The sequence below is a fragment of the Chiloscyllium plagiosum genome, unplaced genomic scaffold, assembly GCF_037043375.1.
Source record: "Chiloscyllium plagiosum isolate Xiang-an unplaced genomic scaffold, Cpla_swu_hap1 HiC_scaffold_3, whole genome shotgun sequence".
In the NCBI taxonomy this organism is placed as follows: Eukaryota; Metazoa; Chordata; class Chondrichthyes; order Orectolobiformes; family Hemiscylliidae; genus Chiloscyllium; species Chiloscyllium plagiosum.
The window spans coordinates 39,269,582-39,287,738 of NW_028270141.1; the positions used below are offsets into that span (position 1 = coordinate 39,269,582).

The following is an 18,157-nucleotide window of genomic DNA, read 5'->3' on the forward strand; positions in this document are numbered from 1 at the left end:
CCTCAGACAGCACCCAAAACATTATTGCATGTAAATAGGAGTTCTACTGAAACCAAACAGACTGCAATGGTCTCCCAACAAACCTGGAATCCAGCACAGATTGAGAGCACTTTTTTTTTTTTTTTAAAAAAACCCCATCCCAGGAGACAAAAATAAAAGTAAGTAGTCCTGGAAAATTCCAGGACAAGATTCTCAAAATTCAGATTTACAACAAACAACAAAAATAAATTGCACATTTCCAATCAAGAGAGAAAATTCACAGTCTACCAACAGGTAAAAAAGAAGAGGGATCCAAAGTCAAAGCAGTGTCCCAAAACATTAAGGAAATGAAAGTCAGGTATTAGCATACAATCCCTGGCATAGTACCATTTACTCCAGGTTACAAGGCAGAACTGGACTCTTGTGATGTGGTGCTAGTGACCTTACCTCTGAGCCAAGAGGCCTGGGTTCAAGTCCCACCTGGTTCAAAGATGTGTCATAAGTCTGGACAAGTTGATAAAAACATTACAAGACAGATCAACAAAATCAGACCAGAGTGACAAGTCTTGGTACATACACCATAAAGATTTAAAAATCAACTAACTATCCATCTGAGAACTGGGAAGATGAAAGTGGTACCAATCTGAACAAAGGTCACTACCTTTGTTCAGATCTCAGTCCTGAGACTGATCTCAGTTTGAATGGAGACAATCCATTATATAGATTAGTTTATCAACCTAGTGAAGTACAGTATTATCCTGACGTATAATAAGCAATAGGTCATTAAAAGAAAATTACCTTTGCTTAGTGGGTAGCCAGTAGCTAAAGTATAATTATTGAAGAGTGTGCAAATACACAAGAAGCCAAACAGCCATACCCACTCACCACAAAGTTATTCATAGTCCAAAATAAAACTGATTCGGTCCTTTATTTCTTACAAATATTTGAAAAGTTGCTTTTGAGACATGAACTGTAACCTGTACTGAATATGTACACCTCAACTCAATACACATCAATTCTATGCACAAGCCCAAGTCTTTACATTAATAAGCATCCAGCATAATATCTAAAAACTAGGCCAGTGTCAGCTCTGTGGATAAGTTCACATTCATTCAAATCTTCCCATAGATCAACAAGGAGAAGTTTGTGGGTGGTTCAGGGGAGAATCATCTTGTTCCTGAAGACATACTCAACTTGTTCCTGTAGGCTGAAGGCATCTGGCCGTTCTTGTGGGTTAAATGCCAGCATGTCCCTTAGAAGTTTCTTGATATCTTTATTCATAGTCCTTTTACTATTCAAAGGAATTGGAAGCGCCAGGCTGGGGTTTTCCACTAATGCCTTTCCCACAGGGACCAATTCATGCCCCTGAGAAAGATATATACCTGCAAAAGCAAACCCAAACATCCCACATTAGAAGGTTCGGATACCACCCAACACCCCTTAAAAATTTCAACATTTCAGTTATCCTATTCCCTTTCTTGAAACTGAGCAAGTACAACCACTGGAAAAATACCAGAATCTTGGTTAGACAATAGAAAGTGAGACATTAGGAAAGATCAGGCCAGACGGACAACATCCAAAATTGGACAGAGGGAAAAGTGGCAAAGTGCAAAATTATAGTGAATGGGGGAGAAAAGTTTACAGGCTAATTATGGATGAATCCCCTTCCTTTCTTTGTGAAGCTGGAATGGTTCACATTTTGCTGTAATCTGATGGAAGGTTACTGCAGTGAAATTAAATATTGGTTTTAGATCACATTGAGTAACTTGAATATTTGGGTGTTCCAATTCCTTTATTCATGAGGTTAAGATTCAATATTCATGAGTGAGAACAATGCATTATTGCTCACCTGGACAATAATCAAGGCAGGTTGTGAAGTTCCTGCCTGGGGTGTACAACTGGCACTTAAAGATGTGGTCTAACAGCATGTCCTTTCATTGAATTGGGTGAGGATTTGTGCAACAGTCAATTGTCACTGATTTTACATTCCAATCATGTTCAAAAGTCTAACCTGAAATCAGCACTTGAAAAAGAAAATTTTTAGTTAAGTAAACAAAGTCTAAAAAGTTTTTTTTTTAAAAAAAGCCTCCAATTGAAAATCAACCTGACTGAAAAAGTGGGTAAGATCAAAACATTTTTCTTTAGGAGCTGGACTGGGGGGCAATGGAGAATGCAGGTGTTGAGATAGGACCTTTCAGCACCTCCGTCATAACAGAGTAGCGAGAAAAATGCATCACATTTCTAAGGCAGTGTTAGGTCTGAAACAACAAAACAAATATTCAGGTCTGGTAGCACCTGTGGAGAGATACAAGTGTCAGTCTCAAATATTACACTAAAATACAACTGTGGATGCTAGAAAAAGAAATCTGAAAAAAAAAGTTAGCATTTTGAATCAAGTGGCCCTTCTCTCTTTTGAAGGAGGGTCACTAAACTCAAACAACATCAAACTTTCATCACAGATGCTGCCCAACCTATTGAGTTTCTCTAGCAATTTGTTTTAGTGTCATTCCATTTTTATTTTTATTTTACTGCTTTACTGTGTACTTTAATGCAGAAACAATGAAGTTCAGTGTCTGGCTTGTAACACCTAAATCTGCAAAGGCCAATTGCTCAGAGATTACCTACATGATGCAAAGATCCACAGCATCAGATTCCACATGCAATTTGATGACACTACGTTCATCACCAGCACCTCTCATCACTAAACTGCTTGTACCATCCACTGTGAATGAGAAGTTTCCTCCAATTATAGAGAAAGCACAACTTTTCTCAGTCCATTTAACCAACTCCATCCTTTCCAGGAGAAGGTGACAAACAGAATATTTCCAACTTAAGTATCATACTTGACCTAGAGATAAGCTTCTGATTTTAGCCAATCACTAGAACCTATTTCCCAACACTGGAACCCATCATCCCTACATTTTAGGGAAATTTGACTGTTCTAGCACACTCCTGGTCATCAATAATGTTCTATCCTCTACAAACGTCATTATCCAAAAGTCTGCTATGCATGTTCTAATTCACATCCAGTCACTCATCACCCCTATGCTCACAGACTTAGCTCGTCTCCTGGTTTAACATCAAATTCTTCCAGGACACTGTCTCTCCACATCTGCATAACCTTCTATAACACTAACTCTGTAGGAAATCTGCATTCATCCAGTTGCAGCCTCTAAAGCAACTCCAATTTTAAAAATCACTCCATCACTGTCTGCAGTTGCCTAGGCCTCAGGCTCTGGAAATTCATCCAAGCCTTTCCAGGTCTCCCTCTCCCCAAAATCCACCTAGCTCAATGTCTCCTTAAAAGGATCCAGAAAATTTTATTTTATGTTACTTCATGAATTTTTTGGGCCATTTTATTTTAAAGCCACTGTATAAGTCACAACCTTGTTGGTCCAGTGGTGCTCATTTTGAGGTCTGTTCCACGTAGATAAACAGCTTACTTGTGATGGAAGGCAATATTTGAAGGCTCAACGTGTCACTTTTGCTATCAGAGGGGCGTTTGAAGAATTCTGACACCCAGTAACAACACCCCACCCAACCAACAGATGGTGGATATTCACTCACCCAGCAGCTCCTTTTTGACTTCAGCATCTCGAAATGTGATTCTCTCAATTATGGCCCAGAACATGATCCCAAGGGCAAAGATGTCAACTTTAGCAGAGTACTGCCCCTCCCAGAGTTCTGGTGCCATGTAGAAATCAGAGCCACATGCTGTTGACATTTGCCGTTGATTCACACTGCCTTTATTCTGGCACAGTTTACTCAAGCCAAAATCAGCCACCTGGAATACAAGAAGTGAGCAGAGGACACACTGAAGCAAACTTTCTCACTGATTAATTACCATGCTGTTCATGCTTAATGAACAATTTTCTCAAAAGCTTTTTTTTCACATTTGCATGTTGGAGAGTAAACTACTGACCAGATACCAAGAGTTGGGAAATGGGGATCTCTGTGGGATCCATGAGCATTTGATTGTTTATCTTAAAAAGAGAAGATTTGTAACATTCATTGCTCTTGACCATTTGAATATAATCAGATGGTTAATTAAACCAGGATTTTAGCAGATGGGCCTGTGATTTAAGCCAGTAGATTTCACATTATGGACAAGAGAAGCAAAAATTGAGGAGGAACATGCAATTATAGGACAGAAATAGCATGTCCATATTGGTGTTTAACTTCCTATGACAACAGTGTTAATATATTAATTGCTTGGTTCCTACACCCCTTTATTCTTTCCACCACCCATCTACCCCAGTTTTAAATACTGTTGCACTGTCTGCTTCAAGTCATTAACTCAATGAATGAATTTCAGACTCAATTGTTAAGTACCAAATCAGAAAGTTAAATTCTCTTTTCAAAAAGTGGTTGAGAACTAACTAGGAGATGGTGTTTACAGCAATGACAACATTGAAGTGGTGTTAGTCTGTCTAATCTCCCACATTTGAATGAAAAGCAGCACTGATTCGGTCAGCTACAAAAAAAAAATCACAGAAGCTGAAAATCAAAGTAAAAAAAAAAAGAACAGCTGGCAACCCTCAGCATTTATAATTAGAAGTTTGTAATTCTTTAGTTCCCTTGCATGTCCTGCCAAAAATTGTTTATCATGCAGTATTACCATTGTCAATTTTTTGGCTGGTATTGAGTGTTTGATGTCCATTGCTAAGCTAGGAAAAAGCAGATAGAGGGGAGATAATGGAATCGGAAATATTACTGCACTGGAGGCAGCTACTTGAACAGTTGCCTATATTAAAGAATGTTTTATTGACAACTTATGGGACGTGGATGCTGCTAGCTGGCCAAGATTTGTTACCCATCCCGAGTTGCTCTTGAGAAGGTGGTGGTGCTGAGCGGTTTTCTTGAAATGTTACAGTCCACCTGCCCTAAGGGAGGGAATTCCAGGATTTTGACCCAGTAACATTAGATGAACAGTGGTATGTTTTAAGTCAAGATGGCAAATGGCTTGGAGGGGAACTTACAAGAGGTGGCATTCCCCTATATCCACTGCCCAAGACCTTCTAGATGGAAGGTGCTACCTAAAGACTTTTGGTGAATTTCTGCAGTGCATCTTGTAGATAATACAGACTGCTGCTGAGCGTTAGCAATGGAGAGAATGGATGTGGTGCCAAATCAAATTGGCTGCTTTGTCCTGGGTATGTTAAGCTTGGTGTTGCTGCAGCTGCATACTTCCAGGCAATGGGAATCTTTCCATCACACTCCTGATTCATGCCTTGTAGATGTGGACAGGCTATGGGGAGACATTTGCCACAGTTTTCGTACCCTCTGACCTACCCTCGTAGAGACCATTCATGTGGTGAGTCCATTTGAGTTTTTGGTCAATGGTAAACCCCAGGATTGTGGGGTATTCAATGTTGGAAATACTATTGAATTGCAAAAGGGACAGTAGGTAGATTAATTCTTATTGGACGTGGTCACTGCCTGACATTTGTGCACCATAGTTGTTACTTGCTGTTTCTCCGCCCAAGCCTGGATATGGTCCAGACCTTGTTGCATTTGAACACTGACTGTTTCAATATTGGAGTCGTCACAAGTGGTGCTGAAACATTGCGCAATCATGTGTGAACATCCCCACTTCCAACCTTATTATGGAGGCAATGTCAGTGGTTGGGTTTAGGACATCATCCTGATGAACTACTGCAGAGATGTCCTAGAGCGGAGATGACTGAACCCCCAATGACTGCAACAACTTTCCAAAGTGGCAGATATGACTCCAACCAGAGAGTTTCACCCAATTCCCATGGATTCCAGTATTGCTAGGGTTTCTGCTGACAGTACTTGACATCAAGGCTGCATTTGACTGTCACTCTCACCTCTGGAATTCAGCTGTTTTGTCCATGTTTGAATCAAGGCCATAATGAGGTCAGTTAATGAGCAGGTGCTGTTTGATAGCATTGGGGAGGCCAGCTTCCATCATTTTGATGATTGAAAGTAAACTGATGGGATGGTAATTGGCTGGGTTGGATTTGTCCTGCTTTGTGTACAAGCTACACCAGGGCAAATTTTCCTCATTGGTTGGGTAGATGCTAGTGTTATAACTACTAGAAGAGCTTGACTAGTGGAGTGGTAAGTTCTGGAGCACAACTCTTCCATAAATATTGCCAGAATATTTCAGGGTCCACAGTCTTTGCACTTGCCAGTGCCTCAAACCATTTCTTGATATCACTGAGTGAATCAAATTAGCTGAAGATTAGTTTGTGATGCTGAGGACCATTGAAGAGGCTGAGATGGATCATCCAGTCAGCACTACTGGCTGAAGATTGCTGTGAATACTTCTGTCTTACATTCTGCACAGATGTGTGGGGCTCTATTATTGATGGGGTTGTTTGTGGGCCTTTCTTCTCCATGGGCTTGTTTAATTGTCCACTACCATTCTTGACGGTATGTGTGGTAGGACTGCAGAGCTAAGAGATGATCCATCAGTCGTGGGATCTATAGCTGTCACTTGCTGCTTATGCTGTTTGGCATGCAAGTAATCCTGTTTGGTGGCTTCACTGGGTTGAAGTCTTATTTTCAGGTATTCCTGTTACGGCTTTCTAGAATGCCCTCCTGCACTCTTCACAGAGCCAGGGTTAATCCCCTGAAATTATGGTAATAGGAGTGTTGCAATGATCCCATCTTAACAAAAACAATCCCATTCTCCCCCTCTCAAACCTAGCCTCTCTCCTGCAGAGGTCAACCCTCCACACTAAATTGATATCCAGAGATTTTTTAAATATGGAAACTCTGATTTGTGGCCTCTTTGCACAACAGCATCCTAGGTTTTACACAGTCGTATTATTCTGCTTCAGGTTTTAAATCAATCACTCAGCCCTCCACCTTTGCAATTTTTCATTTTTGTTCTCATACTTTAATCTCATCTGAGCCCAGTTCACTTTCATCTCTTAGCCCCTCAAGATGCTGTTCTCCGGGAATCAAAAACATTCCCGGAGCACCTGCACATAAACTGAACTTTGTATCCACGAGCTTGGATGCAAATGCAGGATCCTGGTTCAACTACTTACTCAGTCTGTAAGCTATGACACTTGTGTAAAGATGACTTTTAAAAAAAAATTATATCTGCTACAGTCAGTCAATTTAAGACGCTGTTACAGCCAATATTAAAAGTCAGGGTCCATGTCTCAGCTGTTCAACCAGCTTGTGATTTCCTTCTAAATTTTATCATTTAAATATTGCCATTAATAACTTTTCAATTAGATCCACACTGTAAAATCTACTCAGCTTAATGTTTTGCAATAGCTCACTTTTTAAAATTATGAAAAGACTTTGAATGTTTAAGTTGTACTAACTTGACAAGGCTTGCAAATATATTAAGAGGAATGATGGTCAGATCTGGTCTGAGTAAATTTTTTTTTCAAGAAGTGTGAACTGAAATGTTTGTGCCAGAGTAAGCATATATCAGGGACAGGATATTTTCCAGCTTATTCTGCAACAATTCAGATTAAAATGTACATTTAAAACAAAGGTGTGGGGAAGTGGGGTAAAAGGAATTCAAGAGTGAATATGGGCCTTTCAGAATAGGTGTGGACCTACAATGGAGCAGGATTGTGCACTACCAACTGATCAGAAGAATTTCAAATGGTGATGGCTGCATTTTAAACAGATAATTTCATGAGGTCAGGCTATTTTTTCCAGGGTGAAGAAAGAATTACATTTCAGGTTCAAAGATTGCAAGGCTTCTTTCTAATGGGAAAATTAGATTCTAATCAGTAGCTGAGGTCTGAATGAATAATAGGTAATGGAGTCAGTAGGTTACAGTGTCTGGGTCCTTAAAGTTAGAGTGAATCCCCAGAAAGAAAATTACTTAGTTTGTACATTGATCAAGGTCATAGGTTCAAGCCCATTTACAAAAGATGATGCATAAACTCTGGACTGTGCAACTGCATTTTAAGATTCAGTCACCACACTGAGTACCAGATGCAAAAGATCCTGCTGCATTAGTTGCAAGAGAAAAGGTATAATTTAACTGGAGTCAACTCAAAAAGGAGGTTCACCAGGATGATTCCTAGTATGGACAGGTTATCTTTTGGAACAAAGGCTGAAGAAGTTCAGACTCACTGGAGTTAAAAAGAAAGGTGATCTCATTAAGAATCTTTGTTTCAATGAGCTTGACAGGGTAGAGTTGGAGGATGGTTCCCTTCTTGGGGCAACCTAGGATCAGGGGGGTTGAGTCTCAAAATAAAAAAGGGGCACCAATTTGGGACTGAGATGGGGAGGTATTTCTTCTTTCGGGATTGAGAGACTTTAGTCTCTTTGCCATACAGTCTTTGTGCACATTGAAGGCTGATACATGTAGATTCTTGATCAGTAGGGGCATCAAGGGTTATGGGGAAAGAGCAGAAAAGTGGTGAGAAATATCAGATCAGCTATAATCCTACTGAATAGTGAAACAGACGACTCGAGAAACCAAATGGAAAACTCCTGCTCCTATTTGTTAAGGTCTTACATGAAGTAGAGATCTCAACAATATTGATACTTCAACATGGAAAACAGATTGCTTAGTCATTCTGATGTTCTTGTCTATCTCAGAGCCTGTTTGACACAAATTGGTATCTTTCATAAAATTGTGATTACACTTTATCAGCGGTGAAGCACTTTGTCAGAGTCCAGAAACAGATTCTTCAGTCCAGCCAGTCCATGCCAACCATAATCCCACCTGCTTATGATTGGCTCATAACTCTCCAAATATTTCTTATGTACTTATCCAAATGTCTTTTGACCATTTTAACTGTACCCACATCCACTACCCCCTCTAAAAGGTCATTCCACACACCAAAACAAAATTGCCCCCAAAGTCTTTGTCCTCTCGCTTTAAAAATGTGTCCCCTAGTCTTGAAATTCCCCACCCTAAGGAAAAGGCACCTGTCTTCACTATCTATACCCTTCATGATTTTAGAGCTTTACAAAGGTCACCTTTCAACCACCTACACTCCAATGGAAAAAGGCTCTCCTTATTAAAAAACCCTCCATTCCAGTGACAACCAGATAAGTCTTTCCTGAACCATCTCCAGTTTAATGATGTCCTTACTCTAAACAGGCAACCAAAACTATACACAGTACAGTACGACAGAAGAGATCTTACAAACATCCTGGACAACATTTACAGGAATTGGGATATCATGTTATCGAAAGGAGTGAACAGTGACAGCAGGCATGCTAACCACCTTATTTGTGAGAAATAAACTTCAAAAGAATTATGTACTTGTACCTCTAGGTCTGTTCTAGAACACTATCAAGGGCCCTACCATTAACTATTAAATCCTGTCCTCTTGTTTTCGCAAAATACAATCCTTCACATTTATCCAAGTTAAAATCCATTTGCCATTCCTCAGCCAAACTGATCAAAATTTCATCATAATCTTAAATAACCTTCTTCGCTGTCCACTAGACCACCAATTTTGATGTCATCTGCAAACTTACTAACCATGCCTTCAATATTCTCATCTAAATTTATTTACATAAACGACAAACAAAACTGGACGCAGCACTGTCATCCTAAAGTCACAAAATGAGGTAAAGGCATTCAAAAGGGTATTGGATAGAAGGCAGTCTGCAGGAATATGGGCACAGAGACAATTGGTACCAGGTATCAGAACCTTTGCAGACAGTGGGCCAAAGTCACCATAACATTCCCAAAGGGCTTATGCCTGAAACATCCACTCTCCTGCTCCTCGGATGCTGCCTGACCTGCTGCGCTCTTCCAGCACCACACTTTTCTACTGACTCTCCAGCATCTGCAGTCCTCACTTTCTCCATAACGGAAGTGCCAACAATTCCTCTAATTACCCTCTAGCGTAAAGGAATAATAACTTCACTCCTCACCTTTAAGAGGGGTCCGGTTGGAGTGTTAACAATTAGGACATTGTCTGGTTTGAGGTCTCTATGAATGATCTGATTGAGATGCAGGAACACCACAGCAGCAGCGAGCTGCTGTATGAAGTGACTGTTCAGCCTTCGGTCAGCGTCTCTGCTCAGCAAGTAGTCATTCAGATTGCCCCCATCACAGAACTCCATCACAAACCACAAGAGGGGGGTGGTTCCAGGGTCGAAGCAACACTTCCCCTTAAGGCAAGTCTCGATGAGGAGCAAGTGGCTGTCTGATTCCGGAGATTCCTTCCTGATCTTCTGGATGACCTGCTCCTTTTGCAGGATGCACTCATGGAGCCAGATCACGTTCTGGTGTCTCTTCTTCACCCTGCTCAGCGCCCAGAACTCCTGCAGAGCCAGTTCCGAAGATTCAGGAGAGCCACACAGCACTTTTTTCAAGGCGACTTTAACTTGGCTCTTGCAGTGTCTTGCTTCGTACACAGTTCCGTAACTCCCTCGGCCGAGTTCCCCAACAATCTCATAGTGGCATAGTTTCTCCATCTCAGCCTGGCTCTCCACCCAGCCACCGCCAACTCCTGAAACCCTACCGCATTAATCCGGAAATTCCGCCGCTAAATGAAGAATTTATTCTCGAAAAATGAAACCATGGCTTGAAATTAAACCTTCTATCACCCAAGTATTTGTGAGGAAGCTATCTGTTTCTAGGAACAAACGATGGGTTAAATACCTCAACAAAATAACGTGACTAATAGCCATGGGAAGGTAACATCAAATGCACGTTATATTTTTAAAATACCCCCCAACTCTTAACAACCATTTTCCGCTCACTGTCAAGATACCCGCTCTTCCATTTTGCAATTTTGTTAAAATTTTCCCTCACTTAAAAATGTTTCACCTGGCGCTCATTGTCTTAGGGCAGAACGACTCCAATAATACAAACTCATTTCTGATTGGTTAGGAACCAGTTCTATTAACTGTTTCCCACTGAAAGGAGAGCCAAAACATTACCACTAAGCCAGAGGGTGTTTGTTGGTGCAGTGATAGTGTACTTGCCAGGGTGTCCATGGTTCAAATCCACAAGGAAACCTGAATGTACTTTTTCAACAATCTGCGACTTCAACGTGAATGTTCTCGGCCAGAAATAAAAGCAAAGAATTTTTATTGAAAAAACAAAAACCGTGAATGCTGGAGAAACTCAGCAGCTCTGACAGCATCTGTGCAGAGAGAAACAGTTAACAATTTCAGTCTGCTGGGATTCTTTTTCAGCACTCTTCAAGTACCATGCTTTTTCAGTTGTGTTGAAGTGTTAACTGGACTCAAAACGTTAACGCTGCTTTCTCTCCACAGATGGTGCCAGACTTGCGGAGTTTCTCCAGTGTTTTCTATTTTTGCTACAGAAAAAGTTGCACTGGATTAGTACAGGTCTGAATAATATTCCAGAGAATGTCCGATTTGGCAACAGAATTGGAGAGAATAAAACTCGTGTTTTTGGAAATTTTATTTAAATTTAAATAAGAACCTGCCTTGAGCTGTTGAGCAAGGTCAGACCACTGTTACAAAGATTTGTCAAAAGTTATTTGTAGCTGGTATAATCTAAGAACTGATTGGCTATTTATGGTATTAACAGACCATCTTTAATCACATAGAATTTACTTCATTTGGCAAAAACTAGATTGTTAGTGGAGTTACACATACATTAGCGTTATCCAATCTGCCTCCTCACTGCTTACACCGATGAGACAGTTCTCAAAATGTTACTCTTTGTAATTATCATTTTCTTAAAGACATTATTAAATTTGTCTTTACATACTATGCTATCACATTGAGTCTTTATAGTTAGAATTTGTGACAAATAATCAATTTAGAAGTGATCTGTCAACCCAGAAGTTTGAGAACCATTGTTCTAGTTAGACACTGCAGTTACTGCGCACCAGTGGTGAAAGGAATGGTTACTGAGACTAGTGACTGATCTGATGAACCAGTGCAGAGAGTTTTATAAAATGAGGTGCTATGAAGTTTTTGGACACACTGGGTTTGTGGTCTCCATTTGGTCAGGAGGGAAGGACACAGACTAGAAATGGGGCTGTCATGGTCGTAGCTGGAAAAAGGGAGGAAATATCAAACTGTCCTTACAATTGTCTGAGAGGCAATCCTCTTGTACGTCTTCAGCAGCAGCATTATAAAACATTCTACACACCACCTAACTAATGCAGCTTATTATTGGACAACAGCACTAAATCCTTTTGTGACAATGATATATTGAGAGACAAGCTCTATGTCTTTGGTTCTGAGCTTGCATATCATGAAGGCTGATTGTGTGTGGTACAATTATGAAATGTCTGAGCACTCCAAGTCTCAGTCAATGATCTGATTAATCAATCAATTAGTCTGTCTTAATAATGGAGTTTGGAATGGTAGGGCCAAAACCCTCAAATTGAAACTTGCAGCAAAGAAGGAGGCTATTCAAACAATCATACTTTTGTAAACTCAAGATATTTTGTTAGTCTCATTCTTCCTCATCTTTCTACAATGCTTATCTCAGCTAGTACTGCTGCCATTGATTTGTTCACAGCATATTAATTTCTCATATTTCGCTGCAATCACTGATCTCAACAGCTCAAGTTAGACAAACAGAAAGTGGTATTTCAGTTGGTGACTAGTGTCATTATTATTTGATTTCTTTCCCCTTAATAAGCCACCCATCTTCCTGGAGTGCCCTGAAACTCCTGCACATTTTTACTACCTGCTGTTGTCTTCCTTTAGCAAGCCTTGACAAAGTTCAGAGAAACACCAGGCCATCTGAATCATGATATCTGCGTTAAAAAGCTCAAATTTGCCTTCTTCCTCACTTTGAACAGTAGATGGTTGTGTTCCTTTTTGTACTTCTCTTCTGGTACATCAATAGCAAGTGTTCCTTTGTGCAGCACACAGAATTGTAAAATGAACAATCCTTTCTAATCTGACTACTGCAACAATCAGACCTGTACTTTCCTGTAGGGTGCAAGTGTCTCATACAAAATTTAAAGTGCTTTAATGATGTGATGGAATTATACCATTCCCCCCTCTAAGTTTCCAAAATAACTCCACGTTATTTCTAGCTTGTTTCTGTACTTGCTTTTATGACTTGAGTTTAATTTAATCTGTTCATGTTTTAAATTCATTTCACAAGTGATCTACCATTGTGTTGTCAGCTTTTGCCTTCAGCTTACCTGCTGAGGCAATACTTATGTTAGTTCTGGTAACATAGGATGATATGGTGGCTCAGTGGTAGCACTGTTGCTTCAGCATCAGGGACCTGGGTTTGATTCCAGCCTCAGTCAACTGTTTGTGTAGAGTTTGCACATTGTGTCTGCCTTGGTTTCCTCCCACAGTCCAAAGATGTGCAAGTTAGGTTGATTGGCCATGCAAAATTGCCATAGTGCCCAGGAATGTGTAGGCTGGGTGGATTAGCCATGGGAAATGCAGGGTTACAGGGTTAGGATAGAGGGGATGAGATGCTCTTCTGAGAGGCAGTGTGGACATGATGGGCTGAATGGCCTGCTTCCATACTGTAGGGATTCTATGATTCTAGGTATGTATGCAACATTCCTTCTAAGTTGTGCAACCTGTGCAGCCTCTATGAAGTTCTGCACACATTGATCAGTGTGCCTTAGATGTAACTCTTGGTTTTAATTTGGGAAGCAATATTCACATAGCACATAAATTCAGTGAGGAAGGAGTTGAAATGCACTGTATGTCATTTCAAAACATTACTATGAAACCATAATGTCCAGAAGAAAGTTGGACTTTTTTTTTCAGATTATGTTTGCAAATTCTTCTCAGACCACTAAGAGAGACAATCCTGTAATTAAATTTGTTTCAATGGTTTCATATTTCTCATTAAGAAAAGACAAGTAAAAGTGGAATGCTAGGAAGTATAAAGCAAGATTGGAGCATTTGTGGAACTATTCAGTACTTCTCCAGAAATTACTGTTGCAATGGGTAAAACTGAGGACAAACCTTCAGGTTCTCCTGCTTTCACTAATTCAATGGGACTGGCTGCAAGGGATTATGCAAGTTTTCTGTTTAAAGATGAAGTATTCTCATTGTTGTGTAGTCACAGAATTGTTATGATGCAGCGGGATGCCACTCGGCCCATTGTGCCTGCACTGGTTCTCCAGCGGGCCATTCTGACTCAATGCCATTCACGTGCCTTTTGCCAATACCCTTACACATTGTTTCTATTTAAATAATCTTCCAATGCCCTCTTGAATGTCTCGATTGACTCTGCCTCCACCACACTTCCAAGCTGTGCATTCCAGAACCGAACTACACATTGTGTGAAGAACATTTTGTTCTCACAACATATTTGCTTTGTTTGCAAATCAGTTTAACTCTTTGCCCTCCTGTTCTTGATCCTTTTACCAGCAGGAACCATTTCTATCAACTCTATCCAGATCTCTCATGATTTTCAAAACTTTGATCGGATCTCCTTTTAGCCTTCTCTCTGAGGAGATCAGTTTGAACCTATCCAATCTATCTTAATCACTTAACAAACATTATTTCTAATCTCTGGAATCATTTTTTGTAAATCTCTTTGACACTGTCTCCAAGAAAGGAATTAAAGTTGTTACTTTTAGAGATTTTGGATCAGCCAGGTTGCTGGTGGTCAGAGCTGGTGTGTAAGTGTGGTTTAATTGGTAGTTGTATAATTGTGAATGTTGCGCTTAATTTGCCCATTGATGGTGTTGATATTTTATTGGAAAGTGCCTTCACTGGGGATGATTTTACCAATTCCAGCAGTTCTGGATCAATTGGTTGAGACTGAGGAAGCTGAAGTTCTTCCAAGAAAGGAAAACCTGTCACCCAATCCCACAAATAGTTTCCAATAGATTCTTCCCCCTCTCAAAGCCCATCTTCAACACAATGTGAATTACGTGGCCTTTATATTCAGTTAGAACCACTGTTTAAATTTTCTTTAGATTCCAACTCTGTTTTAAGTTGTATCAAATGGACAATCTGAAGTATAACTGTTTACAATAAGGCATTTTTGATACCTTACTGGTACTTTGATGATGAAGTCTAACCAATAATCACATTGTTATTGTCATTGAGGAGTGACCTTAGAGAGGTTTATAAAATCATGAAGGGCATAGCTAAGGTGAATAGCAAAGGTCTCTTCCCTGGAGGGATGTATTTTTAAGCTGAGAGGAGAAAGATTTAAAAGGGACCTGAGAGGAAACTTTTTCATACAGAGGATGGTTCATATGTAGAATGAACCACCCGATGAAGCAGTAGTTGAAGGTACAGTTACAACATTTAAAGACATTTGGACAGGTACATGAATAGAAAGGGTTTAGAGGGATATTTGTCAAACGCAGGCAAGTAGGACTGGCTTAGTTTGAGAAACTTGGCTGGCATGGATGAATTGCACCAAAGGGTCTGTTTCCATGCTGTATGAATCCATTACTCTATGTGAACACCTTTCATTCCAATAAATAAGTGTGGGCCTTCCTTTAATCTTTAACAGACCCCTCACCAAGGTTTGATGTTAGGCAGACATCAGGACAGGGTCCCATGAACAGTTTAATCTTATGCTAAAGACACAGTTCAAAAACAAAGTAATCTTATGAATCTCATACCCAACCCTAAAAGATGAAATGCCATGATGATGATTTTTCAAAACCATGATCTGAAATAAGATATTCTAAATACTCAACCCACAAACTTACGATATACAGCTCAAGTAGTATTTCTGAATTTTGTTGTCAAAGTTTTCCACTTGACAATCTATCTTGACAACATCACAAAGTTTAGCCTCTATCAAAAAATGATTATAAAGTTAGGAGTTAGTTCTTCTTATTTAACTAAGAATTAGTTTCACGACTAGTGGCTTCACCTTCAGTTATGTGTCACAGAAGATTTCTGTTGTGTCAATTTCACAGTGCTTCCCATGTTTTAGGTTAAAAGATTTCCCAATCGATTTGGAATGGGGAATTTTGTCAAGGCTGAAACTGACAGACAATTCCAGTGATTTTCAAATTCCATTAGGTATAAGCTGTAAACTGGGACAGAATCCTGCACTATAAATCCATTTCTCATCCAATCTCAGTATGCATTTGCTTTCATGCAGAACCAGACAATATATTATTAATAGGATGTTCTTTTTAAACACAGGGCTGGATCTTGGCTAATTGTCAGTTTCAGGGAATTTCACGGAGGCTTTCCCTCCATGAGTCCTGGCAACCTTTCTCACATAGTCTTCCTCTGCTCATTTCATTAATTATGCAACCAGCCTCTATGGTGCCCTTCTCATTGATTTGTGCTCTTGCAGAACCGGGAATGCTCCCTGCTGTCAGCAACTACCAATACATAGTTAAACGCCAGCTGCACATCACTCTGAACTTTGCAATCCAAAAAGAACCACAGGGAGCTGGCAGTCTTGGTGGACGGAGTGGCAGAGAACATAATGATCCTCATCTGTCAGGACTAATGGCACCAAAGTCTGTCAGCCTGGTCAGAGATAACACCCAGGTAATGGTCTGGAGAAATGTGCAGCAATGTCTCAAGGAGGTTAATGACCTTCTGCACATCACAAGGGTAAATGCCACCAAGTTCTCTATACTACCTATTATTAAACTGCCATTGTGCACAACTCCCACAAAGGCACACGGTCTACCAATGTCAATATTGTACACATGGTCCTCACTTAACAGCGCTTACCCAATCTCATTTTCCTATACAATGAGATTTCCTGCCCTCTGCATTGCCTACTCACTCACTAGGGACATCTCACCAACAATCCTGTTCCTGCACCACCCTAATTAACTGTCCTTCTAGGCACTTTCACCTCACTCAATCCCTCCTTTTGTCTTACGGCAGGGGAAACCTTCTCATAACATATCAGAAAGAGCAGAAACATGTGGGAGGGTGAAAAACATTCACCCCTTTAAAAAAAAATTTGTAGAATTAGCGACACATGCTGAGATCTCCATGGCCAAGCAATCAAATAAAATTAATTGTGATCTGTTAAGATGCTCTCCCATCAGCACCACATGTTCATAATATTCTCAACCTTCCTGTTGCGCAACTATTTCTCTCTGTCCATCTGCTGCAGGCACCAACGACACCCAGACAGTTTTCTTTCACAGCAAGTCAGCCCATCCAGCCAACAGACACAGATCCCTCAGAGGATGCACTTGAGAAAGTTGCCTCCTGCACTCTCTACCAGCTCAGATACCAATTCCTCACTAGTTACTTTATCCAGATTAGAATCGCGAGCACATTTTATTGACTACATCACTGGAATGTATCTGGAACTGGCTGAGAAAGGAATGCCCCTAGCCACTGGCACTCAGAGGAATGTCAGAGACCAGCTATCTACTCATCCTAAGACAGGACATGACCCTGTGGTGTCAGCCATTAAATCCATTTGTGCAAATGCTCAGGCAGACAGATTTATCAGAAACACTTGAACATTGAATCAAAGGTTGGAGGAGTCCATCATTGTTCTCAGTACTGTCCTCTCTCTGACATGAGTGTATCTGGTTGTCTCCACGGAGAGATTCTGTGGCAGCACAGAATGTCAGGTCCAGCAGAACTTGCAGTGACTGCAAGAAACACACACAGATCTGCACACCATCACTTTAGGCCATTGGTGATTAGTATTAACTGCAAGGTGACGTGGGAACAAAAGACTTCAAACTCACTCCATATGACTTTTCCTCTACAGGAGACAAGGCAGTGCTAGCAGGCATCCAGATGGAGGAGGAACTGCAGTTAGCAACATCACCCCCCCCTCCAAGGAGTCTTCTCCCAGGACTCTCCAGAGTTGTCCAGCCCCTCCATCTCCTTTGGGGATTGCGATCCCCAGTCATGTAGATGTTGCAGCTAAGGAGTGTGCAACAGTATCTGGCCAGGACACTCTCAACATATCTAGATCTCCCAGCCACAAATTGCCTCAGGTCATTCGCTCAAATCTTCAAGACCAGCAGGCTCTATAACAGAGCAGGCTCTCTTCATCCCCGCTGCGGAACCTGGCATTGCATCTAGATACAGTAGAAAGGCAAAGAAAAAGAAAACCCTTAGGACACAAAGATGACACATTTACATTGCATTGTAAATAGAAACATCTGTAAATATGTACACCTTCAATCTCTGTCATTTTAGATGTAGAACCTGGTTAACTGAAGATCATTTCAAAGTTAAGCAATCCCTTCAGACATCTCATGGAAGTTAGAAGTTATAATAGTGAGACATTGCTTATATCTGAATGGCATGCTAAATAGCTACAGATTCTACACATCCTTCAACAATTACATTCATCACCACAGCCAAGACTTGGTATGCTAGT

The 18,157-nt window shown here is 40.5% G+C and overlaps 1 pseudogene; it reads right to left on the reverse strand.

Moving 5' to 3' along the window:
- Positions 1-911: 911 nt before the first annotated feature.
- On the reverse strand, positions 912-10,365 carry LOC122548632 (serine/threonine-protein kinase PDIK1L pseudogene; annotated as a pseudogene).
- Between the last annotated feature and the right edge of the window lie 7,792 nt (positions 10,366-18,157).